Source organism: Arachis ipaensis, chromosome B4 (genome assembly GCF_059453495.1).
Source record: "Arachis ipaensis isolate K30076 ecotype BB chromosome B4, ASM5945349v1, whole genome shotgun sequence".
Classification (NCBI taxonomy): domain Eukaryota; kingdom Viridiplantae; phylum Streptophyta; class Magnoliopsida; order Fabales; family Fabaceae; genus Arachis; species Arachis ipaensis.
Genome location: NC_142439.1, coordinates 125,222,943 through 125,230,735, shown reverse-complemented (window position 1 = coordinate 125,230,735; position 7,793 = coordinate 125,222,943). Strand labels below are relative to the sequence as shown.

Below are 7,793 nucleotides of genomic sequence, written 5' to 3'. Positions count from 1 at the left end.
AGCAGCATATCTCTCTAGCAGCTCTATACAAGTCTGCATGACGGGCACCCCACGTGTAGATTCATAATCAGTAGGGGTGTTCAAAACCGATTTGGACCAAACTAAATCGAAGAACCGAATCGAAAAAATCGAAAACCAAATTAACCGAAAACCGAAAAAACCGAAAAATGTTATTTTGCTATTTTTTTGCGGTTTGATTCGGTTTTCGGTTCTTACCACCAAAACCCTAACCAAACCAAACCGAACCGAACCGGTTCTACTAAAAACCCTAAAAATTAAAATCTACCTACCCCACCCCCCAAACCCCCACCCCCCAAACGAGTCCTAGTGCTGCGCGACTCCCTCCCTCCCCAAATCCCCCATGGAAATCTAACCCCCAAATCCCAGATCGGAGCCAGCCTGAGCCACCATATCTCGCCCTCTGCGACCTGCGCACCCACTCACCCAGCCACGGAGCCAGCCTGAGCCACCCATGTCCTTGAGTCTCGAAGCCTTCCTCTAAATCCCACCGCCGAAGAGAGCAGATCCCCCACCGCCGGTGCACGACGAAGATGAAGACCCAGCTCAACACAGCACCTCGCCTGGCTCGCCACCACCCAGTCACCCACTGACCCAACAGCCACACGACAGCACAGCAAACACGCCAGACATCACCGACGGGCGACGATCAACACAGGACCTCCGACCTCGCCACCTCCGACCTCGCCGCCTCCACCCAGCAGCGTTTCTGGGTTCTGGGTTTAGGGTCACCCACGATCAAGACAGCACCTCCCAGTCTCCCACCCAGCCACCGATTCAAGTGAATATGGAGCCCAAGCCATCTATTCAGGTAATCTTTACTGATGCATTGTTGGTATTGCTGGTTATTGTTCAGTTTATTTAGTTTAGGGTTATTGTTGGTATTGCTGTTTACCATCTATTCAGTTTATTGTTGGTAATTTGGTCTTGCTGATTTATTGTTCAGTTTAGGGTTATCAATTTATTGTTCAATTTTTGTTCAGTTTTTCAGGTTTTGTTCAGGCATTGCTGGTTTATTACTGGTTATTGATTTAAACTTCAGTTTATTACTGGTTTCTGTCCTTGATTTATTGTTCAGATTATCAGGTTTTGTTCAGTTTATTGCTTGTTTATTACTAGTTATTGATTTAAACTTCAGTTTATTGCTGGTTTCTGTACTTGATTTATTGTTCAGATTATCAGGTTTTGTTCAGTTTATTCTTGGTAGTTGCTGGTCATTGATTTAAACTTTAGTTTATTGCTGGTTTATGTCCTTCCTCCCAAGTCAATATGGAGCCCGAGCCACCGATTCAGGTAGTTTGAACCATTTGCTGTTTACTAGTGCATTGTTTATTTGTTGCTACTTGCTATTTACTGGTGGGTGCATTGTTGATTTGATGAATTATTTTATTGTTGGTTTTGTTGCTGGCTTGCTGCCTTGCTGGTTGCTGTTTATTGTTGGTAATTTACTGGTTGCTGTTTATTGCTGGTTTTGTTCTAATTTTTTGGGATCTAATTAGGTGTTCTTAGTTCTGTTTTAATAATTGGTTCTATTTTTATTTTGCTATATGATTTTTGGTTTAGGATTTTTGGTTCTGTTTTTTCTAATTTGTTCTTGCAGCTTTGGTAATTTGTGGTTCTGTTTGATAATTTCTGTTCGAAAATTTGTTATGTGTTCTTATTTTTAAGTTTATAGTGTTCTCTGTTTTACTTATTTAATTTGAGTTTGTGGTTTGGTGTTCTAATTTACGTTATTTTAATTTTAGTGTTGTTCTAATTTATGGATTATTTTTTTTTAGGCAAAGATGACTATAATTTTACATTGTCCTGTTTTATGATAAAAGCTGAATCCTTTTCTTGATTTTTTTTTATCATGACAGGTATAGGATGCATCCAGAGTCCAGAGATATGCAAATCCTCTTCACTGCATTTTGATGACAATAAAGAACAAAATAGGATCAAGTGTTTTGGAGGTTTTTGATCAAGTATTGAAGGTTTTGAATTACTGAATTATTGTTGAATTACTTTATTGTTGGTATTGTTGCTGGTTGGTTAATGATTTTGTAAATTGCTTGATTTTGTAAACAGGATCTTGATTTTGTAAACAAGATCTTGATTTTATAAATTGCTTGTAAATTGATTTTGTTGTTTAATGTATTTGTTTAGTAAGTTTGATGTCAGTTCAAGTGAGAATATGGGTGACACCGGATTGTTGATTCTAATTGTGTATTTGTGTTGGTCAATTTCATTGTATAAGACTTTGTGAAATAGTATTGTAGTATTTTTTTGAATTGATTGAAACAACCGAACAAACCGAATTGGTTTGGTTTGGTTCGGATGGCCTCAACAAAAAAACCGAGCCAAACTGAACCGCAGTTTAACTAGACGATCGGATCGGATGACATTTCTCTCAAAAACCGAACCAAACCGCACCGCGAATACCCCTAATAATCAACATTGAATTCTTTAAAGCGCAAGTGTGCAACACACCTTTGAAAATGCTCTACAAAACTTGTCAAATCATACCGCGACCCCACATACCTTGCAACAACTGAGTGTAAACCTTCACATCTTGAGGTAGTTCTAAATCCAGCAAAGAATTTTCCTCTTATATATGCAGTAGCCCACATATGCTTCTCTTCGTACATGTTGATCACGCCACGGCTTATCCTCAAGGACAAATTCTTCAATAAGCTAAACCCACTTATGCTTAAACACGGGAATCTCGTAGTCTCCCAACATGATTATTCTGAATTTAGATGTAAACGATGGATTTCCAACATTGCTAGTTGCATTTCGAATAAGGTGCTAAGCGCATAATCTATGTCTGACTTCGGAAAATACAACTCTTACTGCATTCCTAATCGCCATGGCCCCATCAGTTATTATTGAGGTCGGGGTCTTGCCCTTCATTGCAAACATGAGCTGACACAGGAGCAAAATATATGTATCAGTAGTTTCGTCCACAACTAACGCAGCAGCAAAAACAATTGTTTGGTTGTGGTGGTTAACCCCGCTGAATATGACTAATGGACAACTATACTTGTTCTTCTTGTACGTAGCATCAAAAGCAATAACATCCCCGAAGAGTCGGTAGTCTAGTTGGCTAATCCCATCAGACCAGAACAAGTTACGTAACAAACCTCTTGAATCATGACATGCCTTGAAATATAATTATGGATCCTTCAACCGCATAGCCTCCAACTTCTTCAACACTCGTGCTGCATCACCAGGAATTTGACGCCTTTGCCGAGCAATCTCATTGTACATATCTCTGGAACCATAGCCAACAAATTCATACCCGCCTGCTTGACTAGCTAGAAGACCAAATATCTGTGAAGTGCTAATCCCTGACTTTAGCATGTTCATCATTTGCATAATATCTGCCTCTACATTTTTCTGTGGGCAGGCAGCATAGCACTGAATTGTGTATCCAATAGATCATGGTTGTATTCGTCATAGAAATAAAAGATATGCCACCTTCCAGTTTCTGGTACAAATTTAACATCCATTCGAGCTTCACATCCAGTTCTTGTTTCCAATCTAGGCTCCTTCTTTCTTTTTTCCATCGTGTAATATTTCTCCTCCCTGAATCCTTGTCTATGACATACAAATTTTTGTTTGTAAATCTCGCCAATACTATTCTTGAAGGTCTTGCTCTTCCTTGCACTAAAGCCCTTCGACTTTGAGTACTTCAAATAAAAATCAAATGCAAGCTGCAAAGTAGAAAAATGATATTTGCCAATTTTCTCTGCAAAATTTTCACTAAATTTCAAAGTTGTAATGTCTTGCATGGAGTCAACCGCATAAGCAGCTTCAAGGATATCTTCTGACTGATCAGATTCAGAAAAATACGCTCCCTCAGTAAATTCATCTCCAAAATCTTGTTCGAATTCATTCTGTTTATCCATCATATCTTGGTCACTTACTAGCTCTTCTTGTTGGTTAAAGTCATCGTCCTCCTGGTATTGCTCATTCATCTCAGTGTCCGTAAATATACCTGACATCTTAAAAATGTCTAATGAAAAAAAAAATGAGTACACTCTGTCTTATAACATTACATAAAATAGATAGATTCTAATATTGCTAGCAGGGACGGATCCAGAGATTTTAATATGGAGGTGCCAATTTTTATATATAATTTTTTTTAATCTATAAAAATAATTAACATATAGTTATTGGAGTTAGTTTTTTAACAGATTTATTAAGATACATATAATTATAATTTTTCTCAACAATTTTATTTTTAATATGATAATTACATAAATAAAATATAACAATATCAATTGTACATTATAAATTTATAAAATACCATATAATTTATAACAAGATTTGCTAAAAATTATCCCATATCTTATTAATTAAAATTCATTCTTTCAAAAGTTTTAAAAAATTTGAAAATAAATTATAAATTATTAATTATTTGAAAGACACGGTACTCTTGTAGAATACAAGATATACGATATCTTTATAAAATTTTTCTTTTACCAATGTGAATTTAGAAGAAGAATTAATATTTTTTTATAAGAAAATAATATCTACAGTACATAATGTGATTACCAAAATATAACTATTTAAGTTATTATTAATATAAAAATATGAATGTTAAATATATTAATATAAAAAAACAAATGATTTTTTAAAAAATAAATATAGAAATTATTATATAAAAAACTAATTTAAAAGGTACAAAGACTTGAGGGTATGATATTAAATTAGTTAGGTAAAAATATTAGTGAATTAAACAATTAAGACATAAATCTATTACATATTGAAAAACAATACATATAAAACTATTAAATTACATAATATTTTTTTATTTTTTAAACACAAATCTTATATATAAGTATAGTTTCTTAAAATTTTAGGGGGTCCAGGCCACTACTCGCCCCCTCTAGGTCCGTCCCTGATTGCTAGCTAATTAGTAATAAAAAATAATAACATCTATTTACTTTTTAGTATTTCTCAATGTCTTGTGAATTAATAAAAGATAAAAAAATATTTTTTCATTACACAATCAATTTTACGAATAAAGTATCGAAACGAATAATTGGAAAATTAGAAATTTTATTCACTGACTTCGATTTTGTAATCAAAACGATGGATTGTTTTCTGAACACTACAATGAAAAAAATTGATTGGACCTTTGCTGATTGCTGCAACGGTGATTGTCAATTAACGATGAACAAAAAGTGGATATTAAATAGACGGATAAAAAATGAAAAAAAAATTGAATATTCAGTAGATGGATGTTCGAAAAAAAACAATGAAATTTTTTATAATCAAAGAGAATGATACACAATTTCAATGGTGGGATTGAATAATTGGTGATGGATTATTCACCAATTTATAATGTTAATATTAAGGAAAAGATAAGATTAGAGTATCTAAATCAAAATAAAACCTTAAAAAAAAGAAGATAGAATTTTAAAGATAAGATAGATGAATAACAAGATAAATTCTAAAAACGAAAACAATATTGACATAGGCGTAATACATCGCGTTTCAATCGATTGAATTTTTATGCCAATCGATTGAATTGGAATTCACATACACAACCAATCGACTGAAATTGGCAAATTCATATTGTTTGGGTGAATTCAATCGATTGAGTCACAAAAGCAATCGATTGTTTTGGTGAGACCCAGGTTGTTTTGAAGCATTCAATCGATTGGAAATTCTAAACAATCGATTGAGTTACAAAAATCCAATTTTTATTCATCGTTCAATCGATTGGGTCGTATGACCAATCGATTGATTTATGCGAAAATTATACTTTTGGCAATTTTCAATCGATTGTTTAGTGGTAAATTGTAATCCAATCGATTGAGTTATAATTCAATCGATTGGTTAGATATTCCAATCGATTGATTTTTAAGAAAACAGGATTTTATGATTCCTCGCAAACGTGATGAATCAAATTTAATCTTTTAATCGATTGGAATAGCCAAAAAATTTATTAGGATCAACGGAAGATCTAATTCGTTATTGTTTTTGTTCTTGATTGTTAATAAACATGATAGATTTATGATAAAATAATTATTTATAAAATAAAAAATCGTTTTTATAATTAACTAAAATATATGGGGTCAATTTGTAACTAAAATTAGTTAAAGGACTATGTAGCAGTTGTTAAAAAACTTAAAAAACATGTTTTGTTATGGGACCATTTAATGGTCCAAATGTTCTCGGACCATCGAATCCGGAGCCGTCTAAGTTTTGAAAAGGTCAGAAATTTTAGGATATTTTCAAATCCTCCAAAACTTAAGATGTATTTGGGAAACCCGTTAGAAGGGAAGAAGCATGTTTAAATTTCTTGAAAGCTTCAACTTTTGGTTTGGCAAATTTTTTTCTCATGAAGGCAGAAGTGATTTTGCTGCCAAAACCACGTTTACAAGAAGCAACTATTTTTAGCTTCTGCGTTTTCTTAACGAGCTTTTAGCTATAAATACTAACCATTTATTTACCTTTTACCAACTTTATCTTTTATATATGTTATTGTATTATTTATAAAATTCTTGTTATTTCTATTTATATGAGCTTTATTTTTTTATTATTTATTATTTTTATTTTTTTTCAACTGTTTGTTTGACATTATACACTTTTATAATTGTGATTTTTGTGTATTATGTTTGTTATTATTATTTTTTTATAATATGATTTATTGATTCTATTAGGTAAAGTAAATTAAATAAAAAAATTATCTGTAAATAATAATAATAATAGTAAAAAATTATAACATACTACAAAAAGAGTACTAAAAATACTAAAAATATATTATATAAAAAGATCATCAAGAACTTTTAGATTTGTTTCAATTACTATAAAGTAAATATTTATTTATTTTTATTATTTTTAGTACTTTTTTCTATAATTGTAATTCTCGTATACTATGCTTTAGTGTAATTTTTTATAATATAAATTATGATTCCATTAAAAAAAATAAATTAAATAAAAAATTAATCATAGATAATAATAAAATCATAAACGTTTGATTCCAAATTAATATTAAAAATAAGATTATTGAGAATACTAGAATAAGAGTACGATGTAAAAAAAATACTAAAGTAACATTTAATACTTAAAAAATGTAACATATTTGATTAAATATTCTTATATATATATATATATATATAATATTCTAAAATTTATATTTTTTTATTTTTATTTAAAAATATATTTTGTCAAAATAATAGGATAATATAAAAAAAATTAAGTTAATGTCCATTTTAGTAATTTTTTATTTAGAAGTGATTTTGAATGGTATAAGTCAAACAACATTTATTTTATTATAATCCATTTTGATACAAATGTTACCAAATATAAATCACTTTAACACAAATTTACTTTTGATCAAAATTAAGTTTGCAAAATCAATTTTATGCAAACTGGATAATCCATAATAAAATTGTGAAAGAGTAGGAAAAGTAAAGAAAAGAACTTTTATTGATTGTTGATTGATTGAATTGTACTGAAGTGACTAAATATATATAAAGCATTGTCCTATAAAAGATAAAAGCAAATAAAGATAAGATAAGAAGATAAGAACAACTAAAGATAAGATAAAGATAATAAAGACTAAAATTATAATTAAATTTATGTATTCTGTTGGGCTGAATTTGTGGGCTGTGAGACTTCTTTGTTGTTGTCATGGGCTAAGGTAGAAGAATGGTTTAATATGCCCCCGCAAGCTGGAGGATGAAAGATATCGAGAACTCCAAGCTTATTGAGATTAAGATGGAAGGGTTGAGGAGACAAAGGCTTTGTGAAGATGTCAGCTAATTGCCCAGAAGAAG

General features: G+C 31.4%; 1 pseudogene; it reads right to left on the bottom strand.

Moving 5' to 3' along the window:
* Window positions 1-2,580: 2,580 nt before the first annotated feature.
* LOC107636949 (protein FAR1-RELATED SEQUENCE 5-like) lies at window positions 2,581-3,908 on the bottom strand (annotated as a pseudogene).
* Window positions 3,909-7,793: the final 3,885 nt, after the last annotated feature.